This window comes from Palaemon carinicauda, chromosome 37 (genome assembly GCF_036898095.1).
Source record: "Palaemon carinicauda isolate YSFRI2023 chromosome 37, ASM3689809v2, whole genome shotgun sequence".
Lineage (NCBI taxonomy): Eukaryota > Metazoa > Arthropoda > Malacostraca > Decapoda > Palaemonidae > Palaemon > Palaemon carinicauda.
The window spans coordinates 9,097,336-9,118,834 of record NC_090761.1 but is presented as its reverse complement, the minus strand read 5'-3'; the positions used below and the strand labels follow the sequence as shown (position 1 = coordinate 9,118,834).

Genomic DNA, 21,499 nt, shown 5'->3' with positions numbered 1-21,499 from the left:
GACCCAAATAATCTTTATGCATATCATGTATAAAAACAATGATAATCACATTACACATCATTAACAAGATAAAAACAAATGTATGTAAATCAAGTGAATCACATCCAGAGATTATTACACAGTAAGAAAAAAAAATTAATGTAACTATCACAGCAACTAAGGCCATTTACACCCGTAATTGCCATAAAAATATCATCATCAATCAATATACAGTATGCTGTACATATTTTACTTCCCAGTACAGTATATGGTAATGTACTATTATACTAAAAAACAAAAAAAACAAACAATAGAGCTAATACTGATAAATGATTTCATATCAATAAAAGGATGCTTATTACTAACCACCTCCAGAACTCCTTGCATTCCAGGACAACGGTTGGATATTTTGAACACCTGAATTCCAAGCACCTCCCACTCTGACATCATGTCCATTTACTGCATACTAACCCTCCTCATGCTCAGGGTCAGCGTGGCAACTTGTTACTAAATTGAGAATCACCAAAGATTCTTATCTTGCATACATAAAAACAAGGTGGTATTATTATTACTAATATCACTATTATTATAACAGTATAACTATCACCATTAGGTACCTTAACCAGTACACTAAGTTAAAAGTACAAGATTCACATATGGTTGACCCAAACCTTTTCTCTTCAATAATAAATTTTCGTTTTAATCAATTACTTGTAGTATTTTCATGATTCTAATATTTAGAAGAAAACATGATGGTCAAAATTTCTCAATATGATTAGTTTGAGAAACCTATACAGTTCAGTATTCACTCACTGAGAGAGAGAGAGAGAGAGAGAGAGAGAGAGAGAGAGAGAGAGAGAGAGAGAGAGAGAGAGAGAGAGAGAGAGAGAGAGAGAGAGAATGACATTACATATTAGCTTTATGATTTTTATTATTATTTGTTTTGTTCTACAACACATCAGTGTGATAAAACTGAATAGGCTAATGAATTCTTTGTTTCCAGAAGGTTGAACAAAGGTCAATCAAATTCATGTAGTGTATGGGCTATCAACGTTTTACCATTAAAAATCAGTCAAGAGATCTGGTCATCAAAAAGCTTCACCATTTCTCTTTCATTATTTGTTTAATTAACTTCAAAAACAACCGTTTAGTTTCTTTCAATACAATTATTGCAACTTTAGCTAACCTTGTTAACACAATATCTTTGGTTACATTTGTACTGTATTATTGAGGATTACAATTATGGTTTGGCTATATGGAAGTTATATTTGAATTTCTTTTTTTTTTACAAGGCTGGGAGACAAAAGAAAACAATCTTAACCATTTTGCTGATGATTACAGTTTGTTCAATCACCGTGATGATATAGATGGGAATGTTTTAGGTGTTTATTTTATACTTTATAGCAAAGATGGTTGCATCAAAATCTGGACATCAAAGTGATAAGCTTCACAAGGAACCTTATTAGGTTTCAATTCAGCCAATGACTGTGTGTAAGAGTGATAGGCCTAGCCTTTTAATTAGGACTGGGAAAAAGCAATTATGAGGTTTATCAAATTCATATCAACTGCAGATCATGAAATGTTGTTCTCTACTTTATACACCAAAAAAAAGGAATGTCCCTAGCTGCATCAGAGTCTCTCTAATTATAAATCCATAGAAGACTCTCCAATGTTTAACTTAAATACAACTACTGTAAATGTGAGGAGTGCTGGAAAGAGAAGTTTTCCATCAGTATTAAAATCCAGGGCCAAAAATATTTCCTTGTGAAGGAGCTTTTTTTCATAAATCTTTAGTCTTGGATTCTCCTTAAAGATATACAATTGCCTATTTGATAAAAAAAAAATTTTCATGAAATGATATTTTAATTATAAAATAAATTTTTGAATATACTTACCCGGTGAATATATAATAGCTGCAACTCTGCGGCTCGACAGAAATCACACTCAAAACCTCGCGAGCGATCGCTATGAAGGTTGCGGGTGTGCCCACCAGCGCCACTATCGGCCAGATACCACTCTTGCATGTAAACAAACCCTTCAATTCTTCTCGTCCCGCTGCGTCTCTATTGGGGAGGAAGGGAGGGCCTTTAATTTATATATTCACCGGGTAAGTATATTCAAAAATTTATTTTATAATTAAAATATCATTTTTAAATATTTAACTTAGCCGGTGAATATATAATAGCTGATTCACACCCAAGGCGGTGGGTAGAGACCAGAGTTAATTAAGTTTACAGCGTATAAGCTAAGAGTTTTTGACAGTTATCAATATTACAAAACCAAAATATGTAGGTACCTGGTAAGGAAGTTGACTTAGACGATTACTCTGCCTTATAAGTCTGTCTTCCTCACGAAGCCCAGCGATCCTCTTAGGATGCTGAAAGACTCCCAGGAGCTGAAGTATTGAGGGCTGCAACCCATACAACAGGACCTCATCAAACCCTTAATCTGGGCGCTCTCAAGAAATGACTTTGACCACCCGCCAAATCAATCAGGATGCGAAAGGCTTCTTAGCCTTCCGTACAACCCAAAAAAACAATATTAAAAACATTTCAAGAGACAGATTAAAAAGGATATTGGAATTAGGGTAATGTAGTGGTAGAACCCTCACCCACTACTGCACTCGCTGCAACGAATGGACCCAGTGTGTAGCAGTCCTCGTAAAGAGTCTGGACATCTTTTAAGTAAAATGACGCGAACACTGACTTGCTTCTCCAAAAAGTCGCGTCCATAATACTTTGCAGAGATTTATTTTGCTTGAAGGCCACGGAGGTTGCTATATCTCTAACTTCGTGCGTCTTAACCTTAAGCAAACATCGGTCTTTCTCATTCAAGTGAGAATGAGCTTCTCGTATTAAAAAAATCTGATAAAATATGACAAAGCATTCTTTGACATAGGCAATGAAGGTTTCTTAACTGAGCACCATAATGCCTCAGATTTACCTCGTAATGACTTAGTACGAGCTAAATCGAACTTAAGAGCTCTAACAGGACATAATACTCTTTCCAGTTCGTTGCCTACGATCTCTGATAAGCAAGGAATATCAAAAGATTTAGGCCAAAGACGAGAAGGCAGTTCATTTTTGGCCAGGAAACCAAGTTGAAGTGAACAAGTGGCTTTTTTCTGTAGAAAAGCCGATGTTCTTACTGAAGGCATGAAGTTCACTGACCCTTTTAGCCGAAGCAAAGCACACTAGGAAAAGTGTCTTGAGGGTGAGATCCTTCAGGGAGGCTGAATGTAATGGCTCAAACCTGTCTGACATGAGGAACCTTAGGACCACGTCTAAGTTCCATCCAGGAGTTGCCAAACGACGTTCCTTAGAGGTCTCGAAAGACTTAAGGAGATCTTGGAGATCTTTATTATTGGAAAGATCTAAGCCTCTATGTCGAAAGACCGAAGCCAACATGCTCCTGTAGCCCTTAATCGTGGGAGCTGAAAGGGAGTGAACCTTTCTCAGATGTAAAAGAAAATCTGCGATTTGGGCTACAGAGGTACTGGACGAGGACACAGATGCTGACTTGCACCAGTCTCGAAAGACTTCCCACTTAGACTGGTATACTCTAATGGTAGAAGCTCTCCTAGCTCTTGCAATCGCACTGGCTGCCTCCTTCGAAAAGCCTCTAGCTCTTGAGAGTCTTTCGATAGTCTGAAGGAAGTCAGACGAAGAGCGGGGAGGCTTTGATGGACATTCTTTACGTGGGGCTGACGTAACAGATCTACCGTTAGAGGAAGACTTCTTGGAAAGTCTACCAGCCATTGAAGTCCCTCGGTGCACCACTCTCTCGCGGGCCAGAGGGTAGCAACCAACGTCAACCTTGTCCCTTCGTGAGAGGCGAACTTCTGCAGTACCTTGTTGACTATCTTGAATGGTGGGAATGCATATAAGTCCAGAAAAGACCAATCCAGTAGAAACGCGTCTATGTAGATTGCTTCTGTATCTAGGACTGGAGAGCAATAGATTGGTAACCTTTTGGTCAACGAGGAGGCAAAGAGGTCTATGGTGGGTTGACCCCAAGTAGCCCAAAGACTCTTGCCCACGTCCTTGTGGAGGGTCCATTCCGTGGGTATCACCTGACCCCTCCGACTGAGACAGTCTGCCAAGACGTTCAAGTCCCCCTGGATGAATCTCGTCAACAGGGAGATGCCTCGAATTCTTGACCATAAGAGAAGGTCCCTTGCGATCTCGAGCAGCGTGAAGGAGTGTGTGCCTCCTTGCTTGGAGATGTACGCCAAAGTTGTGGTGTTGTCTGAGTTGACCTCTACCACTTAGTTTCGAAGAAGCTTTCTAATATCATCAAGGCCAAGTGGACTGCTAATAGCTCCTTGCCGTTGATGTGCATGCTCTTCTGACTTGAGGTCCACAGACCCGAGCATTCCCGACCGTCCAGGGTCGCACCCCAACCCAAATCCGACGCGTCTGAGGACAACACGTGGTTTGGGTTCTTGACTGCTAGGGATAGTCCCTCTCTCAGACTGATATTGCTGTCCCACCATTTCAGGCATGCCTTTACTGGTTCGGAGACTGGGAATGATACCGTCTCTAATGTCTTGTCCTAGTTCCAGTGAGAGGCTAGATGGAACCGGAGAGGCAGAAGGTGTAGTCTCCCTAGTGAGACAAACTGCTCCAGGGATGAGAGAGTCCCTACGAGACTGTTCCAACTCCTGACTGAATAAGCGTTTCGTTTCAGCATTAGTTGGACTTCGAGCAGGGCTTGACTGCGAATCTCCATCCCCAAATATAGAATAATCTGGGATGGGATCAGTTGGGACTTTTAGGTTGACCAAAAGTCCCAACTCCCTGGCCAGACTCAACGTCCAATGTAGATCCTGCAGACAGCGAAGACTGGACGATGCTCTGAGAAGCCAGTCGTCCAAGTACAGGGAGGCTCGGATCCCCGATAGATGGAGGGATTTTGCCACATTCCTCATGAGCCTCGTAAACACGAGAGGCGCAGGACTGAGGCCAAAGCACAGGGCTCGAAACTGGTACCCCACATTCCTGTAAACAAACCTCAGAAACGGTTGGGAATCCGGGTGTATAGGAATGTGGAAGTATGCCTCCTGAAGGTCGAGAGAGACCATCCAGTCGCCTTCCATAAATGCTGTCAAGACAGCCTGGTAGACTTCATCGTGAAGTTTGTCTTGACAATGAACACATTGAGCGCACTTGCCTCTTACGTACTCCTGCAGTGAACATGGCTGCCAAATCATTGGAGCCATCCCTGAGGGACTTGTTCCTGCAGAGAACGTGGCTGTCAGATCATTGGAGCCATCCCTGAAAGCCTTGTTTATGCATGACATAATTGTACAGCAAAACTTCAAAGGCTCGAAAATAGCTCTGAAGTCGACCTGTAAAATCTTGGAGCGTCTCATGGCCAGGCGCCAGGGAGAGTCTATGAGGTTTGAGAAGTCTATCTGGGCAGAGGCAGGAACTCCCAAGCCGAGAACTTCTCTCGTGTCATATCAGACTCTTGCTCTATAAGCCAGCTTAAAAGAAGGGAAAGCAAAGGCTGTCTCCCCCAAACTCCTCCTGGTGATAAACCAGTCGCCTAGCAAACGTAAAGCTCTCTTAGAAGAGCGAGAGAGCACTAGCTTATAAAACAACGGCTTCGAAGTAGCTAGGCCTAGTGTAAGCTCTGACGTTTAGGCGAACGAGGAGCAGCAGTTACAAAAAGATCCGGACAAAGATCCTTAAAAATCCGCATGATTTATTTAAAGTCCATAGAGGGCTAAGCAGCTTTAGGCTCCTCTCCGTCTGACAGAGTCCTCAAGGGAATATCAGTAGGAGCGGGAACAGCAACTTCCTCATCTGAAGGAACCTTGTCCGACAATAGCCGAGTCTCAAGCAAGGGAGAGACCTACCGTGGTGGTAATGCTTTACAAGCAGAGTCCACACGCACTGGTGCATTAGTAGAGGACCAGGACGCAACGTCATGTAACTGCTTGACAGTCTGTGAACTGTCAACAACAACAGGTGCGTGAGGACGCACAGCGTCCACTCGAGACTGCTTTGACCGCCTAGACTGAGCAGTCAAAACAACTCTAGAATGCAGAGGTTGACGCTCAGCGTCAAAACAAGTCAACTCCGATTGTTGGCGAACGTTCTGTACGTCAACAGGAGCATCAGCAAGTGGCCTAACGTCCAAATGTGGCTGAAAATCCACACGAGACCGCATCGAGTGTGGTTCTAAACAACCTGACTGACGTGACTTGGCTCGGGCCTCCCTTGGGACGAGATAAAGATCGGAACGTTCTCTCTCCTCTCTCTCTCTCCGTCTCTATCTCTATCTCTCTCTCTCTCTCTTGATTTCGCACCGAAGAGAAGAGCCCACTTACCTTTCGTCAATTAACAGGTTATTTGACCAAAGGAAAAAACTGAAAGGTTTTTCAATTAAAAGTTCCTTAAAAATAGTCTTTAAAACATTTAAGCTTTGAAAGAAAAAAGAACAAAACGTCAGAATCGATTTACTCTTTCTGCAAAGTGAAACCGTGATACTCTCTCTCTCTATCGTAACGATAGAGCGCAAACTGCGTAGCATAAATAAACTAAACGTTAGTTCATCTTTGAAACAGTACGAAGACTATTCACAGAAAAAAACTATCATAAAATATTTACTAAAAATATTTCATTTAATAAGTTTTAAATCATTAGCTCTGTAAAAGTTATTTACGATTGAAAAGGGCTCAACGTTGTTTAACTTCGGTTTCCAAGTTAGAACCGCCTACTCTCAGGAAAGGTCGCATATAAACAAATCATTAAAATTTATTTTGATGTTTATTATAAATGGAAGCTAATCGAAGAGGCCTAATAAAGGCGGTTGAGATATAAAATATATAGAGGAAAATCTATAATTAATTTATAACGTGATAAGATAATTGCTAAAAGCCTAAAACACACTTCCGTCTAAGGGAAGGGTCGGCCATTTAAAAGTCAAAGAAAGTCCATACTCTCTCTCTTGTCATCAAAATCTATCCAAAAACGAGTTCAAGATTTAAGATGAAGATAAAACACCTGCACTGCGAAAGCTCAAACCAAAATGAAGTACTTCACCAAATATGTTGAGAAAACTCCAGGTTCTACAGCGAGTATTGATACGTCTTGTCGTCAACGTCGACAGAGAAGAATTGAAGGGTTTGTTTACATGCAAGAGTGGTATCTGGCCGATAGTGGCGCTGGTGGGCACACCCGCAACCTTCATAGCGATCGCTCGCAAGTTTTTGAGTGTGTTTTCTGTCGAGCCGCAGAGTTGCAGCTATTATATATTCACCGGCTAAGTTAAATATTTTAAAAACCCTGTGTAGGATTACTTAAGATACATTGGAGAACACTCTCAAACTTAGTTTACAACTCTTCAATAGTAGTTGTTTATTTGTCATGAATTTGACTCTAGTAATTCTTATACTGGCTCCTGACATAACCACCATTGCTGTAATGGAGAGAGAGAGAAAAAAAAAAAAAAAAAAAAAAAAAAAAAAAAAAAAAAAAAGTGCCAAACCTAACAGTACATTGAGATTTTTCATAAACCAAAGTAATTTCCTCCTTGTCTTAGGCTAAGATTTTCAGCCACGCCTTCCCAAACTCTAGGAGAAAACCATCTTTATCTGACTATGGTGGGTTAATTCTAGGTAATATTATATGTACCGTAAAAGATATATGCTAGGGTAGCTATAGCTTACACATAAAATTGGGATAGCCTAACAAACTAAGAATAATTATGTGATCTGAATTATTTCAACAGCTGCTGTATACTATAGTAGAACCTTGGAGATTGAACACATCATAAGTCAAATAAATTTGTAAGGACATTATTTTCGACCATTTCCATCCCTAAAAACTAACAATTTTCAAGGTCAAATAAGTAATTATGACAAAAAAAACCTGTATGGCTGATATGTGTAAGGTAATGGCAGAATGTACGCCATATGTATTTACGTTGCTGTAAAATCTGTTTCCCAGTAGCTCTCACCCAGTTCACATCCCCATAACACTGGTGTAACTGTTTTTGCTTTAAAATACTTTTTCTTTTTTGTACAGTATTTTATTCTTTTTGTACAATCTCACAAAATGAATCCCAAATGTTAGTAGCAGTAATTAAGGCCCAGTAAATGAGTACAGCATTTTTAAAGGGCCTTGGTAGTGTACAGTACTAAGTAAAATATAAAAGTTGTGAAAACAACAATGAAATTAATTCATGAGATCATTAGTTTGCACCAAACTGAAAACTAAAAATAAAAAGGGGTTACAATCCTATCACAATTTACAAACAGAACAATAAAGGAGGAGAAATTGTAAAAATTTAGGCAATGATATTTCAGAGGGCAAGCAACTGCATACAGACATCAAAAGCACCCAAAGAACGAGTGATGGTACAGGTTCCAGCAAGGCCTTTGAGGCTGGTTTGATATGTTTAAAGTGAGAAGTGGCATTAATAGCATTATAAGGCAAGGGAAAGCTGCTAGTTTTACCTAGAAAACTACCAAAAATATATGTTGGAGAATTCAACAAATGTAACAAGATTGTGGATTTTATTTCCCCAATAAGTTTTCAATTTCAACGAGAACTGCCTCTTCTGGAGTAAAATGTCACAAGGCTCCATCACCTCAGAGGAGACAGTTTTATCAAGCCATAAGGCTATGAAAGATAGGGTAACTCTGTTGCTGTGTGAGAATCCAAGAGTACTTGCTTACCAATCCTCAAACCCAAATTGTTTTTTCAATAAAAATGTAAGGTTACACAAGCTAAAATCTAAGTGAAAGTATCAAGGCAATTTTTATAGTAGATCTATCCATACGGTTTTTGGATCCAGGTGACAATATACTAGCATGATAAACAATTACCACTCAGGGCCCTAAAATCATGAAAAACGCACTCTCTCATCATCTAGGGTTAGAGGACAAGTTTTATCATCTCCAATACAAACCTCATCCAAACAATGGACCAGGCGGAGATTTATACACAAAAGTACTTTTCCACAGGCACTTTGAAGTCACCTCTGGTATTTGGTTAACACTCAAGGTTTTGAATGAATCACATCAACAGTATCGACAGTCTTGATTCATAAACAATGCCTGGGTAAAGGCCTATCAGAACACAATTATTAGCCAGACTTTGTAAGAGTCTTCAAAGACTGAGTCTGGGCCTAAGACAGAGCATATGACTAAGAATTCTGTGCATCTAGGCAAATTCAAGGGGTTGGACATCCATGATGATGATAATACTGAGGAGTTGGAGGAGGACCACAGCACTGAGAAGACTACTCAGGGACTCAAAAGACCTGGTCTAGGAGGAGTAAGAACACAGTATCTTACTTGTTTACTTGTTTTGGGTTTAAATCCAACCATCCACTGAAGTCGAGTGAACTACTGAGGAAATAGTATAGGAAAAGAGGGGGCTGATGCTCCTTGTGTACTGACCAAGGATATAAATAGAAAAAGAGTGGAATTACAGAATTTTGTAAAAAAACATCAAGGTAAGGTTGTAGTCTACAGTGATTAATATCTTGAATAACAATGCAATGCGTAATGTTTACCCTCCTAATAATACAGTGATTGAATTGTTAAAGGTTTTATCTTCAAAAGCTGGTTAAAATGCTTATTGTTGAGTACAGTAACAGAAGTCTAATTTCATAGTCTACTAGTAATTTAATCTTATTTACTTTGCTTTTGATATTTTTATTTGAATTTAAATTTTATAATTTTGCCATACCTTTTCCATTTTTCTTTCCAGACCAAATACTTTCTTCAATGATGTCCTTTGGATTGCACTGTCATGCCTTTCTAAATAGGTTTGTAGTTTGCTTATAGTGTATTATCAATAATAATAGTACCCAGTAGTCCAATATAAATATAAGGCAAATCAATAACAAAAAATTTTTTGAAGTAGGCTATAGGGATATGTCAATTCTTAAAGAGCCACATTGGCAACCTATTCAAACACAATGTAAAATACATATTCTGACACATATTAACCCTTTTACCCCCAAAGGACGTACTGGTACGTTTCACAAAAGCCATCCCTTTACCCCCATGGACGTACCGGTACGTCCTTGCAAAAAAATGCTATAAAAATTGGTTTTTCATATTTTTTGATAATTTTTTGAGAAAATTCAGGCATTTTCCAAGAGAATGAGACCAACCTGACCTCTCTATGACAAAAACTAAGGCTGTTAGAGCAATTTAACGAAAATATACTGCAAAATGTGCTGGGAAAAAATAACCCCTTGGGGGTTAAGGGTTGGAAATTTCCAAATACCCCAGGGGTAAAAGGGTTAACAAAAATCAAAAGGTAAATGACCCCACAGAGTGTGTCCACAAGTCCTGGTTATTTATTCTGCAATAAAACTCTCTATGAACAAGGCATAATATTCAGTTGACACTACAGTTGAGGTCACTTAAGTCAGATACGAAATATGTTGTAAATTTTCATGAAAAGTAAAAATTTACAAATTAATATGCATAATGCAAATCTTATTTCTAATAAAAAAAAAACATTGGGCCTAAAGTTTTGTATTTGGCTAAGGGCATGCAATATCATTACCAAAATATAGAGAAATAACTGAATGTTATTATTATCATTACTTGCTAAGCTACAACCCTAGTTGGAAAAGCAGGATACTATAAGCCAAGGGGCCCGAACAGGGAAAATACCTAGTGAGGAAAGGAAATAAGGAAAAATAAAATACTGGTATTTTAAGAACAACAGTAACAACATTAAATTAATTATTTCCTATTTAAACTATAAAAACTTTAAATTCCTTTTATCTAATTGCATTGTTGCATTTTGATAAATAACTGGCAAAACAAGAAGAGAAACTAGATAGAATAGTGTGCCCAAGTGTAACCTCAAGCAGGAGAACTCTAACCCAAGACTGTGGAAGACCATGGTACAGAGGCTATGGCACTACTCTAAACTAGAGAACAATGGTTTGTGTCCCCTAGAAGAGCTCCTTAGCATAGCTAAAGAGTCTCTTCTACCCTTAACAAAAGGAAAGTAGCCACTGAATAAATACAGTGCAGTAGTTAACCCCTTGGGTGAGGATGAATTGTTTGGTAATCTCATTGTTTTCAGGTGTAGCCTATAAGGACAGAGGCAAAACTGTACTGAATAGACCACACTATTTGGTGTATGTGTAGGCAAGAAGTGAACCATAACCAGAGAAAAGGTTCCCATGTAGTACTGCTAGGCCAGTCAAAGGACCCCTTAACTCTAGTGGTAGTATCTCAATGGGTGTCTGGTGCCCTGGCTAATCAACATATTAAAATATGTAAAAAAAAAAAATTATATAATTTCAATAATATATAAAAAAACAGGTAATAAACTGTGAAAGTAAGTAAATACACAGTTTTGTTGAAATATATTGGTAAGATTAAGATGTAAAATCGTGAATACTGTGTACTATACTAGAGTACTGTACCTATATACTGTGTTCCATTTATGAGCTGCCAGTTATGTATCAAAATGCAACAATACAATTAGATAAAAAGGAATTTTGGATAACGCATGGTCAAATACAGCAAATGGTAAAACCAGCAAAACCTGTCATAATTGTTCAGTTATGACAAGGTATAAAAAAAAAAAAACTAAACTAAACTGAAATGACCAATAACCGAGATTCATCGGATGGGATAAATGAGGTCCATGTTGAGGAAATGAAAAAAAAAAATAATAATAATTATGCTAAAAATGATAAACAACATTCACCAAATTACTTGAAATAAAAAAAAACCTACAGTATGTTTTTCAATATGAAAAATAAATACATGGCCCACTACGTACTTATGGAAGCATAATGATGATATACTCTTACCGTTTATAGAATAGGCCTATTCATACTACAGCATGCAATCACTGACAATGACACACCGGTAAACCAGGGAATAAGGTAGTATAGGCATATTATTGACGTAGGGACACTGTTGTTCTTAACCGAAATACTTGATAATAACAGAAATAGGAACCTATGCCTCTTGAAATTAGTCTTTGGTTTACAACTAGGGTGAGCCAGTGCAAACTTGTCTTTACCCAGTCAGGGTAGACTAAAACTTGATTAGGCCTACCGAGTAGTTGTACTTCCCCAAGGGTATGCCTATTAACACTAACAAGTATACGAACACACTACTTTTGATTTTCCGTCAATGAGAAAATATTTGATATAATAATTATTTGTAAAATAATTATGTCCACTATAATAAAAAAACAATAAAATCATTCGATAAAACGTTAAAAAATGCGTATAGTTTCACTCTCTCTCTCTCTTTCTCTCTCCCGCGACAGGTTCAATGCTGACGACCACCAGGCAGACCAGATAGCTTCTTCGCTTTTGTTGTGCGAAATTTCCGAAGATGCTGTCTGGAACACCTGTTTTCAAAGTAATTACTAAAAGAAGTCGTGGATACACTTTACCAAATGAGTGTATGGTAGTTTCACTACACTATAATCACTTAGTTTACTATATTTTCAAAAACAATGCGTTAAAATTCCCACAGTCTATACATACACCGAAAACAGAATAATGGTACTACATCCAATGGAGTCAGAATCATAACTAATGCCACACAATAGACAACGAACTAGCGACAGCAGGCCGCAATGTTGCCATTTCGGTGTTTTTATTCGCTAAATAAGGACTTTTTAAATCTAAGGGAGTCAGGAAACAGATACGATGCAATTGTGCATTAAAACACTATTTAATAAGATACTGTGATGGAAAATTATCGAAATATAACAAATCTTACTGATAAGTTTATAAAGATAAAATATCTGAAACTGGCAACGATCAGCAATAGGAACCAAGAGGAGAAATTCCACCTTGCTGGAGAAGGTACCTTAACTACAAAATAGTAAAGTTTCTTATATTTAATAAAATTATCAGATGTTGAATGTGGATAGTGGGACATTTAAAAATTTCCCGGTTACTAAAATGTGATTATATGATAGCCATATGAATTCGCATAAAATTTCATAAATAATTAACATTGTGCCATGTTCAAGCACTTAGATATTTGTTACGTACATACTATCAGCACCTCTGTAATATATGTAATACAGAATGTATAAAAAAAAAAAACATCGAATAGATGAAATTACAGCATGAGGTGAACATAATTATACATCTTATTGGACATATGTATCTTATTTGGTGGATATTAATGCTAGGATCACACGTTCACATATCTTGTTCCCGTTTTTTTTTTTTTTCGTTGTAAGTATATCGCACGTCTAAAACGGGAACTATTACAACGCCAGTCTTTCGTACGTATGTGTGTGTTTACATTTAACGTACGCATGTTCCCGTTAGCGGCCAATTTGACTTGTGAATAGGTATACCACTGTGCGGTCAAACGTTGGAGCCAACCCGTCATACCCAGCAGAGTAAACATACAGCATGTGCTCTTTTTAGTTGTTATAGTAGTAGAAAAAAAAATCTAATTTCCTTTTAAATAAATGTGTGGTCTCAATCCACAAGCTGTAATGATTACTGTAAACAATATTGGCTTAATAATTTTCAGTTGTACATTTCTTTAATGGTTAAATATAACTAAATCACAATCTTCTAAAACTTCATGCTAATCAGCAAAGAATAAAGAATAAATCTCTCTCTCTCTCTCTCTCTCTCTCTCTCTCTCTCTCTCTCTCTCTCTCTCTCTCTCTCTTACACACACACACACAGAAGTAAAATTAACCTAAGAGAAAAAGAACCGAGATATAATGTCTTTACTAGCAGACTTTATGCTTCCTGATTATCTGTCAAATAACCTAATCTCATCGCACCTGCCTCTCAGACCTAAATGCCTATAGTAAACTTAGTACAGGGTCCTTTAAATATACTCGGAGTATATTTTTTAAGTACCTTGGTAAGGTAGATGGAAAAGGTTGAACTACAGTATAATCTGTCTTTACTGTAAATGACTTTAAGGTTTTCTGATTATTTTGTTAAAGAATTATAGAATTTCGTAGGATCTTTTGATGACCGGAGCCTCTTTCAGACACATGCTAATACGTTCATTATTAAGAAAAGTAAAAGAATCATCAGCCATGAAGGGCAGGAAAGCCCACGAAATAGTACCATTTAACTGCACGGGAGAAGGCGACTCTTGACCAAAAGCCAGTGTTTAGCCCAACCTTGGTTATAGTTTGAACGAACTCCTGTGTATTGACTATTTCAGGAAATATACTTGAGAGATTCATTTCATAAGTTTCTATTATTTGCATTGTCTATTTGCTTATTTTACTTATACGTACAGTATGTTATTTTATTCTGGCATTTTAGGTAGCATTATCTCTATTACAATATTGACTATTTTGTGCAATGTTTGAATTTTTAAATTTTGTGTGGTTATCTTATTAGTTTCATTGGGTATTTACCTTCACTCTTCAATATGATAATACATACAGCAGCACAGGACAGACAGAGAAACCAAGTCGTTATGGGAAAATACATGATGTTGTGACAAAAGTATGGACCTACAATATACAAAAATAGATGCTTGGTCACTGAACTAGTGAAATTAATTATCTCGTGGCCCTTTAAATACCACCTGGTCCGATGTTTCCAATATTTTCCGCTGAGATATCGATCAGAAATGTTGCCAGATGTACCCAGTCGAACTTACCAATTAAAAGATTTACCCAACCTGATCTACAAGCTATATAGGTCTGACCTACATGCTAACGTCAGCAGGCCGTCAAACCCACCAAATCTGTACACTCGCTCATGTACGGGCTTGAGCCCCGACCGTGATTTGCATCCAATCGGATACCGGACGGTACGTGCTCTGGCGTATACACACCCCCGGTTCTACTTCGCAAGCCCTAAAGTATGACGTGTTTAGTTGCCAACTATCATTGAATCCTCTTACGGGAGAAAACGGGAGCAAGATACGGGAATGTGTGATCTCAGCATAACGGCGCTTTGAAAGAACTGATCACAAGAGGAATACTCTTCTCAAGCACCAGAAATAATTTAATCCTGAACAAGCCAAATCTAGTGGCTGGCATAAATTAATTTATATTTCTCGCGGCCATGATAACTTCAAATCTATTTTTAAGCTCTGTCTGTGTTTACTGTTTTTAACTGTTTATAATTTGAATAACCAAAATAAATGTAATTTTATATTCCTGTCAATTTACTGGTATATTGATATTTATTTCAGTAAAGAGACATTTTGACATTAAAAGAGATGGAAAGCGTGAATAAGCCAGTGGCCTTGAAACCCGAATATCCCGCTAAATATATTAAAACAACTCTACCACTCTTTAATATCTCCTCATCTAAATTACTGCATTACAGCGTGGGGGAGTTGCAGTAGAAACGTCCTGCAACCGCTAATCGTTATGCAAAAAAAAAACTGGTGAGAATATTAACTTCGAGTGATTATTTAGCTCATACATCACCTCTATTCCGGTCTCTCTCGATTCTGAAGTTGGAGGACACCTACAAACTCTCCTTAATGAATTTGATGTTTCAAACACTTTCGCTGCATAAATATCCATCCATTAGACAAAAAATAATTCAGGTACAATCAGCACACCAATATGGAACAAGAGACTCTAACTTAACTCTTCCCTTCGTACGTGTAAAGAAATGTGAATAGTTTTATCTTTATCAGGGAGTTAAACAATGGAATACTCTGCCTGCTTATCTTAAGGCATTGCTTAGCATTCGATCTTTTAAAAAATCATATACTAATCTGTTATCATCTGTGTACTAAGTTTTATTAGTAGACATTTCTTCATGACCTAACCATTAATGCACACTATAATGTTCTTAATTCTTATATTGTTTATTGCTTGTATACATTTGTAATTCTAGCATTTCTACCATATCAATGTTTAAATTCAAAATTTGCACCGTTTATTATTCCGCCCTTCTTTATTATATGAATATCCATTTCCATTTATTTTTAGGCTAAAAATCTCACTTATATGTGTATGTGTATATATATGTACATGTGTGTATATGCATGTGTATATGTATGCATATGTATATACTTGTGTATATGTATGTGTACATTTAGTTTATCTATATCAATATTTACTTTTTATAATTTTTTTTTTAATTTATGATATTATTTTATTTGTTAATTGCCCGAAGAGCTCTGCTCCACATGGGCTTGGACCGAGTCTTTTTTTTTTAAATATTTTGTATGTAAATATGTTTTTGTCCAATAAACATTATTATTATTAGATGTATGGATAAACTGTGATGCTTATAGTAAATAGCTTAAACTCACTGGCTGGGATCAATCTGCTGCTATGTGAATGCTAAGCGAAAACTAACTGCACATGCAATTGATCTCATAACAATGTCTGAGTTTGACCTTATGTTTTTTTATCAATCTATACCTAGTGAAGCGGTTGATACTAACAAAATATTCAAACTTACTCTTCATTAACCGGTTTGAATTCACACAGACCTCTTTCAAATTTACATTTAATGCTGGAATATTCAATTCGTGAATAACTGGTTACTAATTTGGAATGAGCTGAAGCGCTACTGAATAAAGTTTGTACAGCATATGGATAATTAGGCTATTGTATATTCAAGTTAAGCAACCATAGAATGTTAAGAAGCAAAATTGTTATGGTCTAGGGGAAAAACTAACTTTAAGAAAGAAAATAAACTGTAATAGGAGAAAAATCTGACGAGTTAGTTTAGCAATACAAAACAGGTACTCCCAGCTACATGATGAAATGGAAGCACGTAAAAAGATTGAATAGTAATTTAACAAAATTTGTATTGGAATCAGCACAAGAGATAGGTAGAAAAGTTCCTAAACAAGGTCAAGGAAAAAGTATAAAAAAACGCGAAAAAATCTTATAAAGAAAAGATTGGAAATGAGAGTATATCCAAAAGAAATGAAATATAACTAGCAGAACTATCCAAAACAATACACAAACTAAAAACCCAAGACATTCGTAAACACAATCCGACCAAAATTGAGGAAACAGCAAAGAAAGGAAGAAGCATCAAACATGAAAAAGAAGACTTGGAACAGGATGCCAACAGATATTTGCTTTAAAGGAAGAACATAGAAATATCTACAAAAGAAGTAGGGGTGATAAAAATTGCAGAGGATTTCTATACAATAGTGATATGAGAAACAATTTTGCCAATAGAAATAATGCAACACCTGAGCCGGTACCAAAAATAACATTAGTAGAAACAAAGAAAGTATTAAAAGGCGTGAAAACAGGCAAAGCAGCAGGAGACGATGTCCTAACAATTGATTTAATAACAGATGGAATAGATTTCATTGTAGTAAAAGTGGCTGAACTTTACACACCATGTCTGCAAGAATGCACTGTACCTACAGCTCGGAAAAACTTTATCATTATACTAGTTCACAAAAAGGGAGACACAAAAGACCTAGAAAAATTACCGCCCAGTAAGTTTACTCTAAGTGATATATAAAATATTTACAAAGATCATATTAGGCCGAATAGAAAGACATCTAGACTTTAATCAACCAAGAGAGCAGGTAGGCTTTAGAAGTGGGTATTCAACAACTGACCATATCCATGTAATTAACCCGCGAATAAAAAAAGCAACAGATTATGACAAACCACTATGTATGCTATTTGTAGACTATGAGATAGCTTTTGACTCTATAAAAATTTCAGCAGTAATGAAATCCCTTCAAAGACAAGGACTGGATTAATCTTATGTTAGAACAATAGAAGATATGTATACTGGAAGTACAGCTATCCTAAAACAAAGATAGTGAGAGAATTCCGATTGAGAAAGGAGTTAGACAGGGAGGCACATCTCTCCTAAATTATTCAAAGCGTGCCTAGAAGAAGTTTTTAAGAGTTTAGATTGGGAAAATGTAGGAATTAATATCAATGGGGAATAACTTAATAATTTACATGTTTACATATCCAAGAGGAATTCCATGATAATGCAGGACTCTCCATAAAATTGGCTGGTGCACACTATCAAAGGCGTTTTCATAATCCATAAATGTCAACAGTGGATTTCTATATGCTACACATTGTTGTATCACGTCTTAAAATGAACAATTTGTCAGCATAACTTCTTCTATCTTTTCTAAATCCTTCTTGTTCATCTCTCAGCTTTTCATCAATCGTTATCTCTAGTCTCTTTAGAATGAGCATACTATATATTTTCATGACAACTGACGTAAGTATGATGCCTCTGTAATTATTGTAATCAGTCAGATCTCCTTTTTTGACATTTTCACCAACACTCCCAGCTCTCATTCATCAGGTTTTGCTTCTTCACGCCAAATTCTACAAAATAATCTTATAAGCATTCTGGGAGTTACTTCTTTTTCGACCAAAATCCTCTCAGCAGTTATTTCATCGTATCAAGGGGCTTTCCATCTCTTTGAGATGTTTAATGATAGCTTCGACTTCAAACCCACTGAATTCATTCATGGGAACATCAAGATCTTCCTCAACTTCAGATATATCATTCAAACTATTCCCTTCATATCTCCTATTCATGACCTAACTCGAAGTGTTCCATCCAACGTTGCCTTTCTTTCTCTTCTGTTGTCATAACAAATCCATCCCTGTTTTTGATAGGTATATGCTTCTGCTTTGTCCTTGTAAGAACTACTTATGAATAATTTAAGATTTATCATTATTTTATTTGATACCCTTGGATGCCCCGTCAGATAAAGAATTCTAGACAACTCACGCAGTGAACCTCGATTCTCAAACTTTATTCGTTCAAGAAGGTTTTTGGAAAATGTATTTCTTCAAAAACTTATAAGATTTCCCAAACAGGATTTTGTGTAAATTGGAATATTCTGTTTTACACCCAAAAAAATCACTCACCATATAGTATTTTCCTTCGAAGTTATAGTACTTACACCCATAAAATGATAAAGGAACAATAATTGACACAAAATTTAAAAAATACCAGAACCGGTCTTCCAAAATATCTAAGAGAGTTGCAACACATCATGCAGACGACGAATCGTCTCGACACGAGAATAGTAACAGATGGTTTCAAATTACTGGAACCAAGATATGTCTACTGTAGGTTCTACTGTAGAGCTTTCAAATATGTGACCCCAAGACTACAAGCTCCGGCTAGACATACGAAAGACTGAAGATATTAAGGCTTTCAATAAGAAACTAAAGACTTTCTTTGTTTTCTAAGTGCTTTGATAATGTGGATTTCCCAATTAACACGGAGTACGCTGTTTGATATACTAAATCCTTAAGAATGAACATGACAAACAGACTTTGTAGGTCCCGTGGGGTCACCTGTCCTTTAAAATATAGAGGATGTGGTAACATTCCTGCCTGGTGAACGCCAGACTCGGGTTCGAGTCCCGCTCAAACTCATTAGTTTCTTTGGTCACTGCAACCTCACCATCTCTGTGAGCTAAGAATTGGGTGTTCGGGGAAGCCTATAGGCCTATCTGCTGAGTCATCAGCAGTCATTGCTTAACCTTTCTTGGTCCTAGCTTGGGCGCTGTTAATATGTATATATGGTCAGTGTCTAGGACATTGTCCTGTTTGATAGGGCAATATCACTGTCCCTTGCCTCTGCCATTCATGAGCGGGCTTTAAACCTTTAAAGAAACTGATTCATCTCAATAGCTACAACTTCTTTGTGTTCATTTTGTATTCCACATCAACGCTATTTACACTAAAAAGATCAAGCTCAACAATTACTGCCTGCATTCTCACCTTAACTTCTCTCATGTTAAACTATTCCTTCTATTTGTTTGCTCTTATCATCTTTCTTCCATTTACTACAAACTTTCTCCTCTTATTAGCACTTTCTAACTCTTTCAATAACTTATACTAGTCTTGTTTCCATTTGCTTTCAAATTACTTATGCAATTATTTCATACCAAATATTTAATCAATAAAGTTTCTTTTTCGTCTAAAACGCACACTGGTTTCAATGTGTCATTATTTGTCTTTCTTTCTCAATGAAAGTCCCACCATACACCTTCCCTCGTATACTGAGTAACGCTATTATTATTGTTATTAATACTTGCTAAGTTACAACCCTAGTTGGAAAAGCAAGATACTATAAGCCCAAGGGCTCCAACAGGGAAAAGAGCCCAGTGAGGAAAATGAAATAAGAAAATAGATAAACAAGTAAATAACAATTAAAATTAAAAATCTTAAGAAGAGTAACAATATTGAATTAAATCTTTCATATAAAAACTATAAACACTTAAACAAATAACAATAGGAAGAGAAATAAGGTAGAATAATGAGCATGAGTGTACCCTCAAAGCAAGAGAACTCTAACCCAAGACAGTGAAATACCATGGTACAGAGGACTTGGCACTACCCAAGACTAGAGAACAATGGTTTGATTTTGGAGTGTCCTTCTCCTAGAAGAGCTGCTTACCATAGCTAGAGAGTCTCTTCTACCCCTACCAAGAGGCGAGTTGCCACTGAACAATTTCAGTGCAGTAGCTAACCTCTTGGGTGAAGAAGAATATTTTGGTAATCTTAGTGTCGTCAGGTGTATGCGGGCAGAGGAGAATGGGGAAATAATAGGCCAGAATTCGGTATATGTGTAGACAAAGGAAAATGAGCCGCAACCAGAGAGAAGGATCCAATGTAGTAATGTCTGGCCAGTCAAAGGACCCAATAACTTACCAGCGGGAGTATATCAACGGGTGGCTGGTGCTATACTCTATTTTGTTTTGTCTCCACTGTTACATTTATCTATACACTATGGAACATTATATCCACTCAGTCATTCCTTTAAAATATGATCCCTCTTCCACATCATGATCAATCATTTTATCACACTATCACGACGGTACTGCAGACCTTACTTGAAATCCCACCACTTCTTTGTGTCTTTCTATTCTTAAAAAAAAAAAAAAAAAAAAAAAACACCTTTCCTGATAACGTCTTCAAAAGCTTTGCTATTCTTGTATCATAGAGCTCTGCCTCTCTTCTATTTCTTGCATTCAACAAATCTTGAAAAACATTCATCCACTAACATTTTTCCTTCAACTGCATATCTCATCCTATGATCCACATGTTCATATTTCTTTCTGTTTGGATATAGGTACTACCATAAAGAGCGACTTCTTAATCTCCCTAGGTATGTTTAAATATTTATTCTTTATTATTTTACTTTATTACTTTCTTTGTTTTATAAATTTTCTAGAGTACCTTATTTACCCTCCATTCATATAAGAATCTCTTCTGTCATATAATAATGCGAATGTGGGCACAAATCGACTGTTTTATCAAAATAGGATGATTTCAGAGATAGAAAGAAGTCATCAGTATTTCCACATTAATCTTCATTATTTACCTCTATGTGTCTCAATGGAAACTAGTAGAACGCATAGTGTGGTATCAAGAATATATCAAGAAAAGAGTGTAGTTTAACACAAAACTCACATTCGTCCCTTCTCTTAGACATCACACTAAAATATTCATTATGGTAGGATCGCTTATAATCCTGAGAGGTAGAATTTTTGAGGAACTGGTTTAACAGAGTTTCTGTACACGACTGCTCATTTATTGAAAAGCGTTTACATTTCATGTGGGAAGAT

The 21,499-nt window shown here is 36.9% G+C and overlaps 1 protein-coding gene across 5 annotated transcripts in view; it reads right to left on the bottom strand.

Annotated features, from left to right (window-relative positions):
• LOC137629445 (protein phosphatase 1 regulatory subunit 16A-like) overlaps positions 1-21,499 on the bottom strand; it is a 423,268-nt gene that overhangs the window by 74,404 nt on the left and 327,365 nt on the right. The window contains exon 1 of one of the 5 annotated variants that reach the window (XM_068360748.1): positions 12,478-12,532. The exons of 1 other annotated variant lie outside the window; for it this stretch is intronic. The gene's annotated coding sequence lies outside the window, so the exon portion shown is untranslated. Of the gene's footprint in view, positions 1-345; positions 365-12,080; positions 12,191-12,383; positions 12,533-21,499 lie in introns of those variants that run through there. 3 more of the 5 variants (XM_068360750.1, XM_068360751.1, XM_068360752.1) reach the window with 3 other exon arrangements.